The sequence below is a fragment of the Giraffa tippelskirchi genome, chromosome 2 (assembly GCF_054371585.1).
Source record: "Giraffa tippelskirchi isolate mGirTip1 chromosome 2, T2T-mGirTip1v1.2.pri, whole genome shotgun sequence".
Classification (NCBI taxonomy): Eukaryota; Metazoa; Chordata; class Mammalia; order Artiodactyla; family Giraffidae; genus Giraffa; species Giraffa tippelskirchi.
The window spans coordinates 140,084,934-140,107,107 of NC_137276.1; the positions used below are offsets into that span (position 1 = coordinate 140,084,934).

Here is a 22,174-nt window from a genome sequence, read left to right on the forward strand (position 1 = left end):
AACGTCTGCATGCAGCCAGCTCCCCAGCTTCCTCAATATTCTACTGCTCCCCATTCACCATGACAGCCTTCCTTGTCCTCCAAGTTAGGGTGGCACGTGGGGATATGTGTAGCATTTAAAAGCTCTGGTTCCTGGACACCAGTACAGAATGAAGTTTATACCCAACCTCAGTAAAGGCTTGCGAGGTGGCTCAGTGGTGAAGAACCCGCCTGTCAATGCAGGAGATGCAAGAGACGCCAGTTTGATCCCTAGTTCGAGGAGAGCCCCTGGAGTAGGAAACGGCAACCCATTCCGATATTCTTGTCTGGAAAATTCCCTGGACAGAGAAGCCTGACAGGCTACAGTCTATGGAGTTGCGAAGAGTCATACATGACTGAGTACGCACACACTAGCATTCAGTAAAAGGAGAAAACAACCTTCTGACAAAATCTTCCAGAAAGCTAGAAGTATTCAACTTAAGCTGTCTTCTTACAATTTCTGTCATGAAAATGTTCATTAACTAAATGTTCTCAATTTTTTAAAAGTAAAAGCAAAAACCCTATGTTGGCTCTCAGTGTTTATTTTTGGTTTTTATTGGGGTGGCCAAGTGAGATTTCTGTACTGGATGCAATCTGAGAGTCAGGCACAGGTGTTTTAACAGACTTGTTCATAGCATGGTAGAAAGGCCAGGAATCCCCTTAAGATACAAAGATGGGCTGTTCTTGATACAGTCTGTAAAAAGCTAAATGTAATAATATATATAGCCCTTAATAACTTACACTAAATAATCCATGTGAATTGTATGGAAGCCAATTTCTCTTTCCTCCTTAGTCTGTAACGCCATGGGCCCTTCAGTCCACCAGGCACATGGCTACTATATGCTAGGAAACTCCTCAGGACTCTGCCTTACGTCCATTTAATCCTCTGACATTGTCCAGGACAGAATTTTGCAAAGAGTAGGTGCTAAATCATGCTGGGGAACAGGAAGTTTCCAGGCCTAGTGGACCTTATATGCTGCCCCCAATCATGGTGAAGACCGAGACTCCAGTGACCCATCATGGCTGAATCTGGGGGAGCTTGATGGAACTGGGGCAAGTGCCTACTCAGGAGGGGCAGAAAGCTTTTCTCTTAAGAAAAAAGAGATTGTAACTATGGCTGATGGTATGGAAACTGTAAAAGACTCATTGGAAAAGACCCTGATTCTGAGAAAGATTAAGGGCAGGAGCAGAAAGGGGGCAACAGAGGGTGAGATGGTTGGATGGCATTAAACTCAATGGACATGAGTTTGAACAAACTCAGGGAGATGTTCAAGGACAAGGAAGCCTGGTGGGCTGCAGTCCACGGGGTCACAAAGAGTCAGACAGGACTGGGCGACTGAACAGCAACAATAACAATAGGACCTGGAGGAAGAAGCCACGCGGTCCGATGTGAATGTTTTGCTCAAGGAGGTTTGTTTTTGTTCTCCCAAGTGTGAACACCCACACTGGGTCACAGAGTAACCTGGAGACTGGAGAAGACCTTAGCATTCTGCGTTTCAGATTCTCAGTTTACCTGAGGAAGAAAGTCAGGCAGAGGAAGATATGACCAGAGAAAAGCAAGGCCCTGATGCTGCCCAGCTACAGTTTCAGCATCTCTGCCTCCCCTTTTCCTGAAAGAATACTAACTCCAGGCAGGCAGGCATGCTCTTGACGAAGGGCAGCCTATTTTTTTAGATTTTGAATCAATAGCTCCCTCTCTAGGGATTATTTTAGAGGCAACTCTGTCTTCCTCTGAGGACCTCCGGCCGACCCTGTGCTCACTTCATCCCACCTCCCAGCTGCAGATTAAGAAGATATATTATGTTGGCCCTCCAGGCCTTGCAAAGCTTTGTCAATTACAGCCCGAAACCGGCCCTGTGGTCAGATTTACGACCACGTGGTCAGGAGTGGGCGGGGTTGGCTTTGCATCATGAGGCACCACAGGCGCGGGGGCACAGATTAATCATAAAAAGACAGCGCTGCATTTCATTTCACCTAATTTACGGCTTTCATGGGAAGCCAGTCCACCCACCGCACCGTCTGGGTCACTTAATAACAGAATGTCTTCGGCAGCAGCAAGAGCAGGTTTCGAGGCTCAAAAGTATGCGGAAACAGAAAGGACCGCACCCCAAGTGGAGAGAAAAACAATGCAAAGGACCACAGTGTTCCCAGCCATCATTCATGGGGCGGCAGAAACACAAATAGGGACCCATTTGACTTTTTATCAGGGCTGCTGATGAATAAACCCTCTCCCACAGTGTCCTCAAACCTCCAGAAGTTTTAATTAAAACAAAAGAAGTGTCAGCAAGAGAAGGACTGGAATGTAATTAGGGCCCACCAAATCTAAAGTAATATGGGAGAAAAAAAAAAGGACTACTAATGAAAGGGAAGCTTTCATGTTCTTACTGAATCCCTGCTCTGTTGCTGACACAAAAATCAATTTCAATAGGCTTTAGTTGTATCTGAGCAGGAACACAGGCGACAGATGAAATTTAGTGAGCAATTTACTGGAGTCATAAAGATTTCCATGAAAGAGAGGCTACAGTGAGTGCTCTCAACCAAATGCCTCCTCTGCAAGAACCCTGAAAGTATGTGTGTGTGCCTGTGCATATGGATATAGATGGGGGTGGGGATTTTGAATCGTTACATATCCTTTAGCCTAAAATAAAAAAAGACACCCCCCCCTTTACCTCACAGCCTTTAAGGGGCAATTTTAGCTCCACCCCAGGTGATACCTGGCTTCCCAGGTGAATCAGTGGTAAAGAATTCACCTGCCAATGCAGGAGACTCAGGAGAGATGGGTTCAGTCTCTGGGTGGGGAAGATCCCCTGGAGGAGGAAATGGCAACCCACTCCAGTATTCTTGCCTGGAGGATCCCATGAATAGAGGACCCTGGCAGGCCACAGTCCATAGGGTTGCCAAGAGTCGGACGTGACTAAGCATTGGTGATGTGAGGGGATACCTGGAGACATTTTTTGATTGTCCTCACAGCTCAGTGCTGCCACTGATATCTAGTGGGTAGAGGCCAGAGATGGTACCAAACCGTCTACAACTTACAGGACACTGCCCCCACCCCAACAAATTATTGGACTCCAAATGTTAATCCGGCCAAGATTGACAAGCCCCAATTTAAAATAATTTTATATTTAATAGGTGCTCAATGAATGCTGAATTCTTGTCAATGCCATAATCCCCCAGAGGCAAAGTTTATAAAGATCCAAAGATAAATAAACTCCTAAAAAAAAAAAAGATAAGGTCTTGCCTTCTGGGATCTCCAGTGCAGGTGGGGAACAGATGGAGGTGTCATTGTTCTTTCTTTGCTTAGCAGTATTTACAAATGAGGGGCTTATTCTCAAATTCCAACATGCATGGCCTTTTATAGGGACTTCCCTGGTGGTCCAGTGGTTAGTATTCCGCACTCTCACTGCCCAGGGCATGGGTTTGATCCCTGCTTCCCAAATGCTGCATGGCACAGCCAAAATAAAAATAAAATAAAATGATGGAGCATTTATTTATATGAACAAGGTTCTCCTCTTATCAACATCTATGGCCTTTTAGAACACAAGTAATACCCAATAGCCTGTGGGATCACTCTCCATCTGGCTTTTGTATGTGTTAGGAGGCCAATTGCAAAATCGTCACCGTCTCCCAATGAAGCAGCATGTTCTAAATTTTTAAAAATTGATAAAATAATATTAGGGCTAAAGAGAATTTGGTTTATATTTGGACACAGAAATATAATTTTTGCTAATTATATTAATTTTGGAAAGAATATCCTATTTTCATTTCTCAGCCACTGTTAAATCTTCTCAGTTCTTCACAGTGTGTGTGTTCTTCTCCTCTTCTCAAATGTTTATAGTTTTTAACTACTGGCAGCTCAATTCAGAAATACAGTATTTTGTTTGATTAAAATATAAATCATGGTGAAACTTCCTGCTAAAATATAAAGGTCAACTATGTCAGAATAAAGGTGTTTGCCTTTACCCAATGCAAGTTCTTCAAATGAACAGATATAAGGATCTTGCCGTTGTTTTAAGTGATCTGTTTCTAAGAAAGAAGGAAAGGAGGATCCATCTTTTCTTTAAAAAAAAGAAAGAATAAGATGAGCAACATTATTCTATATTAATGACACCATTCACCCATTTTAGGCAATTGAGGATTAAAGAGCTCAAGTTTCTTGAAAATGGCCAAAGAAAAACATCCCAAATACAGATCTGGCACAGTTTATACAATGATTATGTCACGGTCATGGTTCCACCTGCAGCAGCAGAGGACCCAGATCTCTGCAAAGGCTGAAAACCTCTCTCCTGCCAAGGGAGGTTGTCTGTGTCAGCAGACTGCATGAGCGACTGTGCTTTCCAAGCAAAGGCCTGCAAATCGTTTTTTGGGTGGGAGGGTGAGAGGACAAAAAGGACATTTGAAAACTGAAAGCCGTTTTATAAATACAGGAGGGCTCGTACATATTTATAATCTTTCAAAGTGGTGGTCACCATGGACTATGGCAATTTGTCAGCAAACACATCCATCCCTGGGAAGTGAGCTGCTGGGAGTAATGGCTCATGAGCCTCTCAGAAGCCTCCACCCTCCCTCCAGAACAATAACGTTGGGCAAAAGATGATGACACCCTGGGAAAGAAAGAGGGGTCTTTTCTGACGTGCCCCAGGATCTGGGCGAGTAGCTGACTAGTTTATAAGTGCAGTGATTCACAGCTAAATTTAGCTGCAATCCAACTGTGACCTGTCAGGTAGCTTCCTCTCAAGGGGGGTGAAGTTTCCCTGACTCCAGTGGAATTGTCTCCCACCACACTTCCATGCCTCCAGCCTAGACTGATTGGTCAGGAGCATCTTGTGTGAGAGGAGCAAGGAGAGGATCTAGCTGGCTTTTCAGCCAATCTTCTCTTCTCAAGCAGGCATTTCACCTAGTCCGAGAGAGTCACCAAACTGAGCAGGAGCTTTGGAATACCTAAGAGATGAGGATGGAAAGTAGGAGAAAAGGCTTTGGAGGAGGCTGAGGAGCCCTTGTATGACTTCCTAGTTCTAGAATTACTTTTGGTTGATAGTTTCTTTATCTGTGAATCGCATATAAAATTATTTGCTCACTGAAGGGACTTAGCACACACACACCTAAACATATGGTATAGGCTCTGGATAAATGATGATGATGTCTGTGTTGGTCACTCAGTTGTGTCTGACTCCTTGTGACCCCACAGACTGTAACTCGCCAGCTTCCTCTGTCCATGGAATTCTCCAGGCAAGAATTCTGGAGTGGGTTGCCATTTCCTTCTCCAGAGGATCTTCCCAACCGAGGGAATGAACCCAGGTCTCCTGCATTGCAGGTGGATTCTTTACTATCTGAGCCACCACGGAAGCTGTATGATGATGATATTTCAGTGTTACTAAAGATTGTGTTCTGACCTCATCTCCTGCTGTGTGCCTCCCTCAGCCCACGCATACCGCCCTCTCCTCAGCCCTGAAACTTGACATTTCTCTTCTTTCTGTTCTACTTGCTTGCTCTTTTCCTTCCTTGACTCAAAAGTCACCTTTCCTCAGGAGTCTTTCCCTAACCATCCAATCTAATGATTCCATTCCACTGTAGCTCTTATTATCTTCCATCCCGGCTTTACCGTCATCAAACAAATGATAAATTTATCTTGTACATTGGGCAGCTCTGACTCTTGAATGGAGGTGTCTTGAGGGCAGACACTTTTCTTTGTCATGTTCGTTCTCTCTCTTCAATGGCAGATCAGTGCCTGCACTCAATCAATATGGGCTTTAGGAATAAATCTCCAAACTCAGTGGAAACACTTGTCCAGGCAGGTGCCTCTGTTCTCCTTATAAAATACCACAGCATTTCTTATTCAATGGCATAACAACTGACAGAACAAGTACTGTCATCAAATGAGGAAACTGAGGCTCAGGGGAGCAAGCTTTTAGCAGGTTGTATTTTCCATCCAGACTGGCCTTGCATATAAGTAAACCAAGCAAGCAAGTATTACTCCTTTTTTATCCTGTGTAAAATCCTCCCTAAGGCTAAATAAAGGACATAGAAGGGAAGTGAAAGTCACTCAGTCGTGTCTGACTCTTTGCGACCCCATGGACTCTGGACTCTACAGTCCATGGAAATTCTCCAGGCCAGAATGCTGGAGTAGGTAGCCTTTCCCTTTTCCAGGGGATCTTCCCAACCCAGGGATCGAACCCAGGTCTCCCACATTGCAGGCTGATTCCAGCTGAACCCCAAGGGAAGCTCAAGAATACTGGAGTGGGTAGCCTATCCCTTTTCCAGCGGATCTTCCCAACCCAGGAATTGAACTGGGGTCTCCTGCATTGCAGGTGGATTCTTTACTGACTGAGCTATCAGGGAAGCTCATAAGGGCATAGAATAGAGCTGTAAGATAAAATGCCTGACAATCGGTATATTTTTTCTACGAAGATTTATTTATGTAAATACATAAAATTGTTTTTTATTTAGATATTAGCAACATGTATTGAAAAGTTGTATGAGTATGGAAATGTTATAAAGTATAGAAGTAGAGGTGACTGCATCTTCAAATTATGTTCCTGCTACCAACGGCCAATAAATCAATCATACAGGTAGAAATTAAGGATGAGGCTGTCTGTGCTTTGTGAACCAGTGAGGACACTGGATAACCTTTCCTGGACCACAAATGTAGAAAGATAGCACTAGGATATTCATCTGAACCATTCAGACCTCAATCAGCTAAGGTCACCTGCACAAAATAAAAATGACAAATTGCCTTTCCTTCCTCCTTTTCCTTATTTCCAGTTGTGGAATAGGTATAGGCATATGGCCAAAGATTCAAATATCAAGTTTAAGTTAAACCTGGTCACCAGGACCTGATTTCTGTCACCTTGGGCCTTACATACTTGCCTACTATCCAAAAGATCAGTATCTACGTGCATTTCTTTGGCATTAAACTCAGGAATGTTGCATCTGCAACATTAATGATATACTTCAACCATGGCTTCTGTCTTCAGAAAGGATGGTAAGAATGGTGCTCATTTAAACAATAACTGAACTGATAGTTTTTATTATTAAAGTATGACTTATGATATCCCATGATCTCCTAACCAGAAAACCTGTCTTAGATTCAGTAAACCATTAAAAGCTAGTATTTAATGCCAATAATAATACAATATATTAATTTATTAATCACTGATAGACATTCAGCAATTCATAGGTACCAATATTGAAAAATACATCAAGAATTGTACATACTATGCTTAAAAGTCTTGAATTAAATCACACTTTTAAATAAAAACACATTATACTTCTGTTTTTATATGTTTTAATATTTACTTTTTCTTTTTGAGAAAAATACCTTTTAGATAATAAATTCAGATCGATGAAAAATCTTTGGAAGATGGTAAATGTAGTGAAACTGAAGGGGTGACAATACATACATTCTGTTCAGAATTTGATCAGTTTCTCATTTTTCAATAAGGCTTGAGGCAAATCTCTTCAACTTTTTATGAATTTTATAAAAGAAAGAAATGGAAATACTTGCTATGTCTATTTTCTTTTATAGGACAAAAATGCAAATAGAAGCAAGCAGATAGGGTGAGATCTTATGACTCACCTGATTGAGTCAACATTTCATTGTGTTGCTCATGATAACTTCCAATAGAACTGTCTAAACCTTGACAATTTTTGTTCAGGGGTTCACAACATATACAATCAGCATAAGATTACATTATTAAGTAAAATGACAGTCCATAAAAAACTTTCCAAAAAGGCATCATTTCTGTAAAAGAAATGGATTTCACTCCACACCAGAATGTGGTCAAGTTTTTACAGAGAAAGGTCTTATAAAGGAAATCTAATTTCACATAAAATGGGCACAATAATTATAATAAGTTTTAGAAAAAAAACCTTCTTACCCTAGTCACAAGCCACATTGTTACACAACTCCAAGAAACACTAATCCCATTCTTTTCTAGATGAATGGTAATTTCCTGGGATTGAACAACATAGCAGCCCTGTAATTTAAATTCAAATTCACAGACAACTTACTGAGCACCTGTTTTATATATAAAAAGTGGTGTGTCTATCTCTGAGTGGTCTGAGTCATAATAATCATAATTATAAAATTCTTCCATTAAGTTCATTTTAATAGATTTTACTTCTAAAAGAATATTTATAAAAATACGGTTTTGTTTCCTATTTGTTTCATTTTCAGAGGCTTCTTCAAGTCATGACATCTTATTTTGGTGGAAGACATCATTAAAAAGAAAATATATAATATATGTTGTCCTTACAAGACACAATAATTACCTTAAAGTAAAATGGCAAGGAAGAAATCTACTTTATCTCATCGAAAGAGAACTATTTTTATCCGATCCAGATATTCTTTTCTAATTTGCTTTGCAAGGTCCTCCCAGGACAACTCTACTGCAGAAAAAAACTGAAGAGGACTGAGAGTTAAAGAGGCTGTCTTTTAAAGGCCATGATACAATTTTAATTTTGTGCTTAGTGCTATACTATTCTCAGCCAAAGTTCTTTTTTTTTAACTCAAATAATCAACATTATAATACATTCTCAAATATATTCACTTATCCAGAAAAAAGCAAAACAATTGACAGCTGGAAACTTCCTGCATTTCAATTTATATCTGCCAGTACAGAATCACTCTCCAGTCTGATCACATATTATTTTTGCCACAATTTTAGGGGAAGATACTATTAAGAAAATATCATGCTTTTCAATTTGAAATTTAATCTACCAGCCTGTGTGTTACAAAGGTCAGAAGGAAATGAAATTTATGATTGTATTTTATTAAATTGACACACCCATATTTGATATATTTCACTCACTTAAAAAATTAATTCAGTGGCAGTAAGATAACAACAACTTTTCTGGTTCTCTCTCTATAGATCAAAAGAAATTGTCTAGACTTCAACAAGAGACCTGAAATTACTATGAGATTATGAAAAAAGAGCAAGGAAACTACTTAGAAACAGTTCTCTAAGTTTCCTAACTATTTTGCACTTAACTTACACCATTAATTATACACCATTAATTGTTTATGAACAATATTGGTACTGGATTACCAATATTCTTAGATACTTCTAAGAAATACAGTATTAAAGCAAGTGATTTGCAAAAGAAAGTTAGAATAAAAGGAAACAGGAATTCAGATCTGTTGAAACTTCCACCTTCATTGTGTATAAAGGAACCAGCTGTTTAGGGACTTGGGTCTGACAAAGCAAAGACCTTAGACCTTTACTCTTCAACACTGCACTTAGGTACAGATATAATTAATACTAACTCCACAACCTAAATCAAAATTAGAGAAGTTAGAGGCTTTTGTGAGAGCAATCTGAATGATGTCAGGAAAGGAGTCAACATATTCATGATATCACAGGCTAAGGAAGAAGCTGAGAAAAATATATAGTAACAGACATTAACTATACAAAAGTCGATAGAGCCATGGATCACCGTTTTCTATGAAAAATAAGCGAAACAATAGATTTAATGAATAATTTGAAGTTTTTAATATTCTTACAGATTTGTGAAGGTAATAAAAGAGAGTTATCTAGGAAGGTTGGGACATCTTTTTAAGATACTTTTATAAAAATAGATCCTCAGGATTTTGGTATGATGAAGGTGCTATAGTATTCCACAGTGTAAGAGGGGAAGACCAGATTAGATGTTAAAAATCTGTATAGTGATTTTTTTTTACAATTTATGCATTTCTTTCCCATAGATCACCTCATTTGCTTTTAATAATTTTCCCCTGAGCACCTACTAACACAAATATGAATAAAGTACTATTTCTTGCCCTCATGGAACTTATAATCACAGCTTTCCTACACTATGTGTTTTTAATACTGTAAATATTTTAAATTTAAGTAAATGAATATTAAGTCTTGTTGGAAATGGTAAGAGAAAAATAAGTGGAGGTAGGGAGCAGAAAAAGAACAGAAGTAGGTGACGGTATAGGGCAGTCTTGAAAACATGAAGGAAGCAAAGGCAAGGAAAACTAAGAGTGGAACCTCAGGTAGAGGGCAAGGTGTGTGAATGAGAGAGAGAAGAGAGGAAGGGAGGAGGGAGGGAGAGAGTGCAGACAGAGAATGTTGCAAAAGAGGTTAATGAACCCAGATCAGCCTCTTCTGCCACATTCAGTATGTCTTGGACAGTGCTAATCCTGAGCCCTGAGGAAGAGAGTTGAGAAATTCATACTAGGTTACCGTGAGCTGGGCTTACCTATTAGATGGACATCACCCAAACTCTTCCGAAGTCAAATAAAAAGGTACCTGTCTGAGACAACAGTGGCAACTAAGATGCCTCCACAACTGTGAGTAATAAATTAGACACCATTGAATACTTAGATTGAAGAATCAGTGAAAGAAAGTGTGTCTTCATATTCACACTTCAAAATAAAACAGATTCTAATTAACATTGATACAAACAGGGAGCTGGAAATAATAAACAGTATGTGATTATCATAGATGGTAAGTGAAAAGCATTATTAATAGCTAATACCTATATATTGCTTACTATGCCAGGCACTGTTTAAAGCCTTTCATATCTTATCATAACCAACTATGAGGTGGATATTAGTATTATCCTCATTTTATAGACAAGGAAACTAAGGTATAAAGCGGCTATACAACTTATCCAAAATATCTATTATTTAAGATATGTAGGTTCTCACTGGAGTTCATCTTGTTTTCTGCATTTTCTTTATTGCTTAATTTAATTAACAAAAAAATATTTTGCAGGGCTTTCAGGAGTTTACTTGCAACCTTAGTCTTTCTAGCACTAGTTACTCTCTCAAGATTTGGGGGTTTTCACCTACGATTTTCCAAAATGGAGTTTTCAGAAACTCTCAGCTTGTGAAACTGATATTATGATAGACAGATGATCAAATATTCCACAGAATCAGAGCCAGAGCAGCCAACTCAGACTGAGCTGGATAGGATTGGTAGCAAAGTTAAGACTTTAATTCAGTCCTAAATGATCAAAGGGACTAGATCAGGAGAAAGACAAGGAAGGACACTTAAGGCACTGAAAACACAGCTCAGTATGGGTCAACGTATTAGGAAGAGTCAGAATCTGTGTATGGCTGTGCATGGAAAACAGCAGGAAATAAGGCTGGAGAAATAGACAAGGTCCCAATCAAGAAGAACTTCCCATGTCATGCTAAACAGTATAACATTAACGGGTTTAAGCTGGGAGTCACAGGATCAGATTGGACACCCTATTGCTGTCTTCCACACACAACCCTCCATCCTCCCCACACACCATCATCAGCTCCAGGACTGCAGTTCATCCAACCTCTACAACAATTTGGAGACTACTGAATCAGTCAGGATCTTAAACAATGTCTGTGGCAGAGAGAAGAGAATGGATCTAAGGAATAAATAAGAAGTAGAATCAACAGGACTTTTATATGGGAACAAGCTGACATCTCTGGTGTGTGAATCTGGGTAGGTCAGGGTACCATTCTTTGAAACAGAAGATTCATGGGAAAACACAAAGAGAGAAGGAGGTGACTTCAGTCTGAAACATACAAGGTTTCAGGTCTCTGATAAACACCCAGACTCTCATGTCCACCAGGAAGCCAGCTGAGCAGCCTAAGCTTCAGGGGGATGAGCTGGTTTTATTGAACAGAAGAACTCAGATGGTGGGCAAAGAGAATGCTGCAATGTCAAAGGAAGTTAAGGAAGAAGAACATTTCAGAAAGGAGGGCGTGGAGAGTTTCAGAAAGGAGGGTATAGTCAGAACCAGATGCTACAGGAGACCAAGTAAAATAAGGGCTGAAAAGGGCTCATTCAGTCTGACAATGATGAGGCCCCTGAGGATAGAAGCAGGAATTGTGAGTCAGAGACAGAAGCCAGATTAAACAGAGGGAAGGAAAAAAGTAGGAGGTGACCAAGCAGAGATAAAGAAAGTAGAAAAAAGGCGGTTCAGTCTGGAAAGGGATGGAAACTGATCCTGAGGTCTCACTGATAAAGTCTGTGCTGAGAGGAAAGCAGTAACACAGGGAGAAAGGAGCAAGGCCCAGAAACAGGAGGTGGGAGCCCACACCCATGGAGGAGGACTAGTCTTGAACAGAAGAAGGGGAAGGTCTTGCTCCAAGACAGGATGGTAGAAAGTAAGATCGTGTGATGAGCTGGTGGAGGGAGAGAGAAGCACTGCACTGGCTTCTCTCCCGCCCACTGGCTCCCGTTTTTCCTAGAGGCAGGCAAGGAGGGCACCCACAGGAGTACTGCAGCCAGGGCTGGTGGGAGGAAAGAGAGGTGAAGTTTTGGAGGAATTCTTCCAGGCACAGAAGAAGGAACTGAACCATTACGCACCATAGATGATTAAATAGTCTCGAGTGTCACTGGGATTGGGGTTTGCGCTTTTCCCTGAGTTGTGCCATGTAGCCAAAAGGAGAAAAAGAAAGCAAATGGCTGCACTGACCTTTGAGAAAGTGTCTGCAAGGTGGATATTGGGCAAGAACAAAGGACAAAGGAGATGGCATGTGTTGGCTTAAAATGATTAAAATTAGGAATCCTGGGGCCCAAGACTGGATAGACAGGTTATTAAAGTTTCAAGGGGATTGAGAGACGGACAAAAGGGACCAGAGGGTTTATTCACAAAGAGCAGGTGTGCAGGGTGTGAGGGAGGAAAAAGAGGAGAGTCAAAAACTGTGTGCTAAAATTGTGTGTGTGTGTGTATGTTAGTCGCTCAGTCATGTCCGACTCTTTGTGACCCCATGGACTGTAGCCTGCCAGGCTCCTCTGTCCATGGAATTCTCCAGGCAAGAATACTGGAGTGGGTAGCCATTACCTCCTCTAGGGGATCTTGCTGACCCAGGGACCAAACCCGGGTCTCCCGCATTGCAGGTGGATTCTTTACCGACTAAGCCATACTGAGATTGGGATGCTGCAAATTGAAGACTTTAAAAGCAGAACAGACTTGGGTCATGATAAGTCCAGGCTATGAGTTACAAGAGTGAGGTGTCATTACAGGTAATAGTAATACAATTATAGTGTCAATATTATCCCCATTTCACTAAGGAGCCAAAGATTAAGGGGACTTATTCAAAGTCACAGCTAATTAATGACAAGGCCACAGTTTTAATCCAGACCTTTCTGCCAAATCCTGTGATCTTTTTATACAAAATCGCTTCACTTGGTATTCTTTTCTTCCAGCCTTTGAATAAGAAATAATAAGATGGTGATTTTGCTTTCAATCTAGAACTAGGTTATAAATAAAAGAAAGCTATAAATCTGACTTAAAACGCAAGTGAAAGTGATAGTATTATTTTCAATATTCCAGTTCTTATCTCTAGTGTAGAAGCTTATGAAATTCTGTTAAATTGTATCTTTTTTACACAGTGTTTTCTTATTATAAAAGCCTTAAATGTAAACAGCTATCTAACATGGCAACAGAAATAGAACCATTTTAGCTTGTAAAACATAAATCCAGCCTTAAGTGGCAGGTCGGCCATTATTTCACTACACCGTACCTCACTTGCTATCAAAGACCTGGCTGCTTTAGGATGATTTAGGAAGATAAGGAGATGTAACATCACATATTTTTCAACCAAGGTGCATTTAGGTATATACCCAAAAGTGAGCATCCAATCTGTTCAAATGTATTGTAAATGAGGCTGTCATTTTTTTAAGAAGAATCACTCCCAGAAACTACAAGAGGTTGAGGATGCTGCAGATGGCAAATTAAAGCCCTTACTGCAGTTAGTTACTAGTGACCCCATCCTGGGCAACCCTGAAGATATGATACATTAAGGGCATATTCAAATGGATCGATGGTCCAAAACGTAATTCAACCTGGGAGTACATGCTATAACCAGCATGCTTGTCCTGGGCAGGCCTGGACAAACAGCAGAGACCAGGACACAGATGTAAGGACTTACTGAAGGAGGGAGAAGTGATGATTTCTTGATACCTTTAAGAGATGATGATTCTAAGAGTGTCAAGACTGCTTTGGTCTGTTCCAGCATGCGGTTGGTTAGTCCTGTTATTGGAGGCCTGAGATGAGGCCTGAACATGTTTGGGTCATGATTTTGGTGACATGGGTTGAAAGCTGAGCCCAGAAGTGAGAAGAAGGAAATGCCATAGTAGTTATCAACTTTCCTGCCCCTGTTTTGCGGTGATTTCCTCTGGCTTAGGCAGGTTAACAACCTAGGTCTGCGGTGGGAGCAGGGAGCAAGGGCATTACCAAGGTGCTCGTTATTATAAGATTTTTCATCTAATTCAGACCCACAGAATATATGTACTTAGTTGAGGCCTAAATTATCAAGAACTTGCAATTCCTACTAGACTATTTGATATTTAATATAAATAATGTGTCCAATTTTATGTAACAAAACTATAGGGACTAGCACTCAAAATAAATTTTGTCTCTAGGCATTAACACCATTAATATCTAAATCATTTTGCAACTGCTTTCACCTCATTCCTCTAAACATTGAAAAATAATTATGACCCATCTATATTTGTTAGTGGCTTCCCTGGTGGCTCAGATGGTAAAGAAACCACCTGCAATGCAGGAGACCTGGGTTTGATCCCTGGGTTGGGAAGATCCCCTGGGTGAGGGGCATGACAACCCACTCTAGTATTCTTGCCTGGAGAATCCCCATGGACAGAGGAGCCTGGTGGGCAACAACAGTTCATGGGGTCACAAAGAGTCAGATGTGACTAAGCAACTAAGCACAGCACACATATTTGTTAGAGAGCATATTCAATTTTTTGAAAAGAGTTTAATATCTTTCCAAACAGGTAAAGAAGGAGGAGGATCAAGCTAAAATGATGTGACCACAAAGCTCAGACTCATAGAATATATGTGCTAAACTGGAGCCTAAATTATCAACAACTTGAATTTCCTATTAGACTATTGATTTTTAATATTTGGGCACGTCATCTCCAAAAGAAGGTAGCTCCCAGGCCTGAATGGGAGAGTCCTTTGGGGGAGAATGGATACATGTATATGTACAGCTGAGTTTGCTTTGCTGTCCACCTGAAACAATCACAACATTGTTAGTCAGCAGTACTCCAATATAAAATAAAAGGTTTAAAAAAAAAAGTAGCCCCCAAATACATAGGTGTGAGTGTGCTAAGTCGCTTCAGCTGTGTCCGAGTTGTTGCACCCTCATGGACTGTAGCCAGCCAGGCTCCTCTGTCCATGGGATTTTCCAGGCAAGAATACTGGATTGGGTTGCCATACCTTTCTCCAGGGGATCTTCCCAACCAGGGGTCGAACCCGCGTTTCCTGTGGCTCCTGCACTGCAGGCACATTCTCTACCCGATGAGCCATTGCGGAAGCCCTAATATACATAAGGTAGTTGCATTATTTTTTAAAGAAAAAGGTATAGTCTTCTACTTTGAAGGAAGGATATTGATTTACACCAATTCTGGGGTGTGCATAGCTCTCTTTACTTAATTGATCACCTAAAAAGTCTTTTGCGTTTCTATCATAAATATGTCTTCACTGTAGGCAGTTTATGGAGACAGAGTGTCTCTCTATCTTTTCCATGCTCACTAACTGGCACCAGGCTAGTGCTGGGCATACAGCAGGTACTGAATAAATGACTGACCAAGCCTCAAAATTTAACTCTACATAAATACTCTGAACAAAAGAACTGGAAAACAAAAGGGATATTTTGCAGAAAATTAACATGTTCATTTATATGAGCAGGTGATATTAAACATAGAGGGTGGGAGAAGAGAAGATAGAAACAAAATCATAGGAAGAACCAGATTCTTGTATACAATATTATACCTGAAAGTGTCATAACTTTCCATTTATCTTCTGATAATTCAAGATAGATTGCTTGCATATTATATAAAATATAATGGTGGAAGCATTGCTCTCCCTACTTAAAGCCAGCGTATGGCCTGCCAGTGTGCATTCAATCAGAGCAATATTGCCCATCACTGCACAGAATTGGTTCTTTGACATTCACAATGTAACTTTAATGTCAGAAAGCAGTTTGGTTAGTTTATGTCTATAGGAGGGAGACAAAAAATCCAGGTTTTGTAAGAGAGCAAAAAAGGGCTCTAGGCCCAAGTGATACCATCCAATTCCCTTAGAATGTGAAAATCAACAGGAAAACTAGGTAAGACAGAAAATGGGCATTTAAAGACATGGAGTGAGTGGGTGGTGAAACATATCATATTTTAGAAAGCATGGTTTTACTAGGGTAGAAGCAAGCCACTCTCCTTCGATTTTGTGTATTCAGAAAGCTGGTTTAGCCACTATGTTGTGTCTGACTCTTGTGACCCCATGGACCATAGTCTGCCAGGCTCCATATCTGGACTTTGGGAAGCCCAAAATAACAGAAGTATCACTAGATATTAAGCCAGGACTTCAGAGTAGCCCCCTAATCCCTAACCCCTGGCTCTGGCAGCCTCTAGAAGTCTGGAAAGGCCTCACACTTCAGGCCCCTCATTCTCGGGCTCCATTCTTCCACCCTTAGATTTGGTTTGCCTGGTAAATCAAGCTAAAAGCAAAATCTGCCATGAAGCCTCAGCTTGCTCCTGTTACCCCAACCCTGTGCTGGAGCTTGGAACCATATGGGTATTTTAACCCTCCTTCTTATAGATCTGATTTCAAAAATATAAGAAACCAAAGGGCAGTTATTTTAAAAATTCTCTCCAATGTCACAGCTAGGAAGAAATGTCATCTGGCAGGACCACCAAGACCTTAAAAGAGAGTGGACTGCAAGGAGATCAAACCAGTCAATCCTAAAGGAAATCAATTCTGAATATTCATTGGAGGGACTGATGCTGAAGCTCCAATACTTTGGCCACTTGATGTCAAGAGCCAACTCATTAGAAAAGACCCTGATGCTGGGAGTCACAAAGAGTTGGACACGATTGAGCGACTAAACAACAACAAAACCTTCTTCACCATCCTCCTCACAAGGAAATCTGATCAATGAATCCGGCCACTTCCTCCCTTACAGAACAAAATCCACAAAATTAAATAAAAAGCTAGTTACTGAAGATTGGAAAATAGTAGAAAATGTCTTTATTCTACTAATAAATACTTCCAGAGCAAAAGATAACTAACTGGCCTTCCACTGTTCAAATAAACTCTTTCGAAAAACACACAACTGGAAAAATTATGATATGTTTCATAATTTTCAGGATCTTGACAGTGCTTAGTCAACCAGCTATCTCAAACTCTCTTTATATTTCATTAAGAAAACTGCTGCTGCTAAGTCGCTTCAGTCATGTCCAACTCTGTGTGACCCCATAGACGGCAGCTCACCAGGCTCCACCATCCCTAGGATTCTCCAGGCAAGAATACTGGAGTGGGTTGCCATTTCCTTCTCCAGTGCATGAAAGGGAAAAGTGAAAGTGAAGTTGCTCAGTCGTGTCCGACTCTTAGCGACCCCATGGACTGTAGCCTACCAGGCTCCTCTGTCCATGGGATTTTCCAGGCAAGAGTACTGGAGTGGGGTGCCATTGCCTTCTCTGCATTAAGAAAACATCTGCTCTTAAATCCTCAATTCACACCAAAATACAAATGACTAATAACTACATTAAGCATCCTCTTTCCTAAGGATACATTCATCTTAGCAAGAAATAATAGGAACTTCTAGCACTTGTAAAACAACACAATAGACATTCTGCAGCTCATTTACACTGATTTTCTTAATGTAGGCTATCCATGATTAAGGCATTTTATAGAATAAAATCCCGAAGTAGTCTTTAAAAGATGAAGAGACTTTCTTAAAGTCCCTTCTCCAATTCTTCTGACCCCAAAGACCACCCACATTCTTCCCATATATCAGGCTGCCTCAAGATGCTGTTGTTGTTGTCAGTCCCTGAGTCAACTCTGACTCTTTGCAATCCCATGAACTGCAGCACACCAGGCTTCCCTGTCCTTCAATATCAATTACAGAATTTGTAAATTCTGTAAGTATTTTACTTTCTGTACGTACTACTTTCTGTAAGTAAATAGTCAAGCATTACCCAGACTACTGGAGAACTCAATTCTTAGAATTTTAATATTTGTTCACCACTTCCTCTTATAAACCCAGACTCCCTGCAACTATAAATTCAGTTTCTGGACATACAGCACCAAAATAAATTAAGTTAGATATAAACATTGCCCAGAAGTTTCATGCTGTGTTGATATTAATAAACCCACAAGCTTCTCTTTTTCGTGGAAAGCAATGATATTATGAATCAAATTTCTATCACAGGAGGAAAACTCTCAACTGCTAACCAATAGAGACACATTATCCATCCATCCCTTTTTAACTAAGATTTAAGGGCAAAATGAAAATCTTAGTTTTACAATATTAATCCATCATTTTGTGATAAAGTTTGTGGACAGATAACACAACAACAGAGACCCATTGTTTTAATTCTATTTCATAATCAGAATGTGATATGCAAAATACAAGCAGAGAAATGTTATTTGCAGAAAATACGATTTTTTCAATGTTTTCAAATAAGCAAGATAAGTATTTCCTCATTTGGAGTATGGTAATGGCTTTGGCTATTGTGTTCTAAGAAGCAAAATGAAAAGGGATTTAGTATGTAGATGAATCACATGGCTTTTCCAAAGACCCAAAATGAGAAAGCCATTTTAATGCATCTGAAGATTACTCTGAGTTGGCAGCACCCATCCCACCTCAGCTCCATCCCCTAATTTTGGTTCCTTGTTGTGCAGTCACTCATTGGTGTCCAACTTTGTGACCCCATGGACTGCAGCACGCCAGGCTTCCCTGTAGTTACAAATTTTGGTTGTGAGTACATCTTATTCTGCCGGGCTGGAGCTGATTTTTGAAGTTGCAATGTGTTTCATTTGATGCCAAATCAATTTATAAAATAAAAGACTGACGTTCTTGAATGAAACATCTGGCCAACAACACCTGTGATACTGGTGGAAATGCTATTAATCACTCCTTTGGTTTATGGAATATGTCAGGTTCAAATGAACCCCAAAGATCCCTCAACTTCTATCCCCTGACTCTCCGTGAAGCAACAGTAGATTTTTCTAAAGCAATCTGGGTGACAAATGCTGTCTGGTCATAAGCAATGCTCCCTGGCTTAGGCAGAGCCAAGGCAGGTTCAGAATCAAACCACAAATCGTTTTGAAAGTTCCTTGATTTGTAAACTCCGGATCCAAGCTTTAGCTATTTCTTTATTCATGACCTAGACATCAACAGCTCATCAACAGATATTAAAACATCTCGCAGTGGCAAATTTCCAAAGAAAAGATGTTCACAGGTGACCCAAGTACTTATCCACTCTACTATCTCTTCAAAAGCAGCAGAGAGGAAGCATGAAGCTGTCTGATAAGTCAGCCAATGAAACGAATTCAAGCTGAGGCACCTGAATACAAGCAGAGGAATGATTTCTGTCACAGGCCCAAAGGAACAAAGCTCATTTGGGTGTATATCTTTGGGTGTTGTGGCTCCCATGTTTCAGAAATGTCCTTCTGTTGAAAGGACACTGAAGAGGCAGACACCACAAGAGTTTGCCCTATACTTTAAGCTCGTAGTCTGACACATCTCCTTGGGCTCACATTTAGAGTGGGTACAAAGTTATCTAGTTTTCCAAGTAGAACAAGAAGGAAGGTTGCTCTACAGGACTACAGAAAGGAGTAGACAGCAAAGTATTCGAGCAGCCTGTAAGACAGATACTTGCTTCATCACCATGCAGAGAAACAAGAAGGAAAACATACACCCCACAAAACAAAAAGGAAAAGTGTCCACAGCCTCGCCTTGGACCACCTAGCCTTGCCTGTTTGAAGCACGGCTGTGGTTTAAGGATGTTTCTGAGTCTTGTTTTCTTCTTCATTTATTGTCTCCTACTTCTCTATGCAGGAGAACTGAAAGCCAACTATTAGAAATTCTCACACTGCCAGAAATTCAACAAGCGGCTCTATAATTCCCAAGGCCCAAGGCCTAGAGAAATACTAGCTGAGAATTAAAATAAAGAGAAAGAAAAAAATCTATAAGGAGGTTAATTAGCTAATGTGGTACAGTTGAGGGAGGCAGAGCATTTTGCAGGGAAATAGCTAGGGGTGTCCCCATGGGGAGGCTCTAACTTCTTAACCAAGTGAGATGTTTGGGGAGCTCCTTTCTTCAATATTTCACAGACACTCAAAAACAAAAGCCACAGACATGGAGGACAAAGGGCTCATAGTGAGCTAGTTCTTGAAATCTCAGGAAATACTGTATTTCCCCCCAGCCAATTTCCTCTTAGCTTCAAGGTCAGATGAGACATTAAAGACAGTGAACAGGTGAAGGATGATCCGATTTACTTCCTACTGATACGAAAGAGAAGTCATTTGTTCCCATTAGTGGGGATCCCCATTCTGATGCCAGGACCTCGGTGTGACACCAGAAGGGCATTTGGAAGAAGCCTAGGTGGGCTGAGGAGATGCAAGAGATGCGGGTTTGATCCCTGGGTCAGGAAGATCCCCTGGAGAAAATGGCAACCCACTCCAGTATTCTTGTATGGAGAATCCCATGGACAGAGGAGCCTGGTGGGCTACAGTCCACAGGGTTAGAGTCGGGCACGATTGAGCATGCATGCTCATACACACACTAGCTGGGCTGAAGACTGGAGTTTGAGGCCAAGAATCAGAGTAAACCAAATGCTCACACAGGACAGCACAGTAACTTGGTCCTACTTCATGAACAGAGAGTCCTCTGCCCTTCACCAAGGCATGGGTGTGTGACTGAAGATGTTTCCACTTTGGTGGCAAAAATCAGGAAGAAAATAATTCTACCAATGAGAGACACTTCTGTTTCCCCAGATTTGAACATCTTTTCCATCCTTCTTGAAACCTGAATAGTACCCACCACGAACTATTTATTCTAGCTCTAAAGCAGGGCAGACATGATGAGTGGCTGCATGGAAATGGCTGGGAGGAGAATGAAGCCATAATGGAGGCAGCCCTAGACCTGTCTTCAAAGAAGATGCTGCTTGCCACTGTGTGGCACTCTGGGGAGGTCTCAAGGTGTTTGAAGAATCAGGGAACTGGGTGTGGGGAGGATCAGGGTAGCTGTTGCCCTAGGATCACCTTCCACATGCTCAATGAAAAAAAAATTAAGCCATTACATATACCTGTCCACCTTATGGCAACAAGCTAATTTACTGAGTACTGCAGCTGTGCAAATCCTAGCTCTACCCCTACCAGTTATGTGACCCTCAATCTCCTCTTCTAAGAATAACATCTCCCATTTCAGGCACTGGGAGATATTCCATGTAGAATACAAAGATACTCACGATATGATGACTACTGTTATTCCATAATCCTGACTTAGTTGTCTGTATGTTCATCATAGCACCCTTGTGATCTGGCTTCTCAGAATGGAAAACAACACTTTGATGACAATAAAAGCAAGCTGGGCATGGGCATCTCAGATACTTGAGAACCCATGCAGCTTGGGTTTCCACAGGCACCCGAGTGAGCCCGGGAGGCCATTTGCCCAGAGTACCTTATCTGGGGACGTTAACACCCCATTCATCTTTGCCATAAACTAAGCTGCACTGCAGATGGTGACGGTAGCCAGGAAATTAAAAGACGCTTGCTCCTTGGAAGGAAAGCCATGACAAACCTAACCTGTGCTTATACTTAGTTGCTCAGTTGTGTCTGACTCTGCGACCCCATGGACTGTAACCCACTGGCTCCTTTGTCCATGGGGATTCTCCAGGCAAGAATACTGGAGTGGGTTGCTGTGCCCTCCTCCAGGGGACCTTCCCAACCCAAGGATCGAAACCAGGTCTCTCACATTGCAGGCAGACTCCACCATCTGAGCCACCAGGGAAGCCCCAAAGTACTGGAGTGGGTAGCCTATCCCTTCTCATGGGATTTTCCCTATTCTTTACCAGCTGAGCTACCAGGGAAGCCCCAAACCTAGACAGGTGTTAAAAAATAGAGACATCATTTTGCCAACAAAGGTCCGTATAGTCAAAGCTATGGTTTTTCTAGTAGTCATGTATGGATGTTGGACCATAAAGAAGCCTAAGCACCAAAGAATTGATGCTTTAGAAGTGTGGTGCTGGAGAAGACTCTTGAGAGTCCCTTGGACAGCAAGGAGATCAAACCAGTCACTCCTAGAGGAAATCAACCCCAAATAGTTATTGAAAGGACTGATGCTGAAGCTCTAATACTTTGGCCACTTGATGCGAAGAGCCAACTCACTAGAAAAGACCCTGATACTGGGAAAGATG

At 41.1% G+C, this 22,174-nt stretch overlaps 1 protein-coding gene across 21 annotated transcripts in view; it reads right to left on the reverse strand.

The window, feature by feature from the left end:
- Positions 1 to 22,174, reverse strand: part of TNIK (TRAF2 and NCK interacting kinase) — a 403,607-nt gene that overhangs the window by 175,268 nt on the left and 206,165 nt on the right. The gene's annotated exons all lie outside the window — the stretch shown is intronic.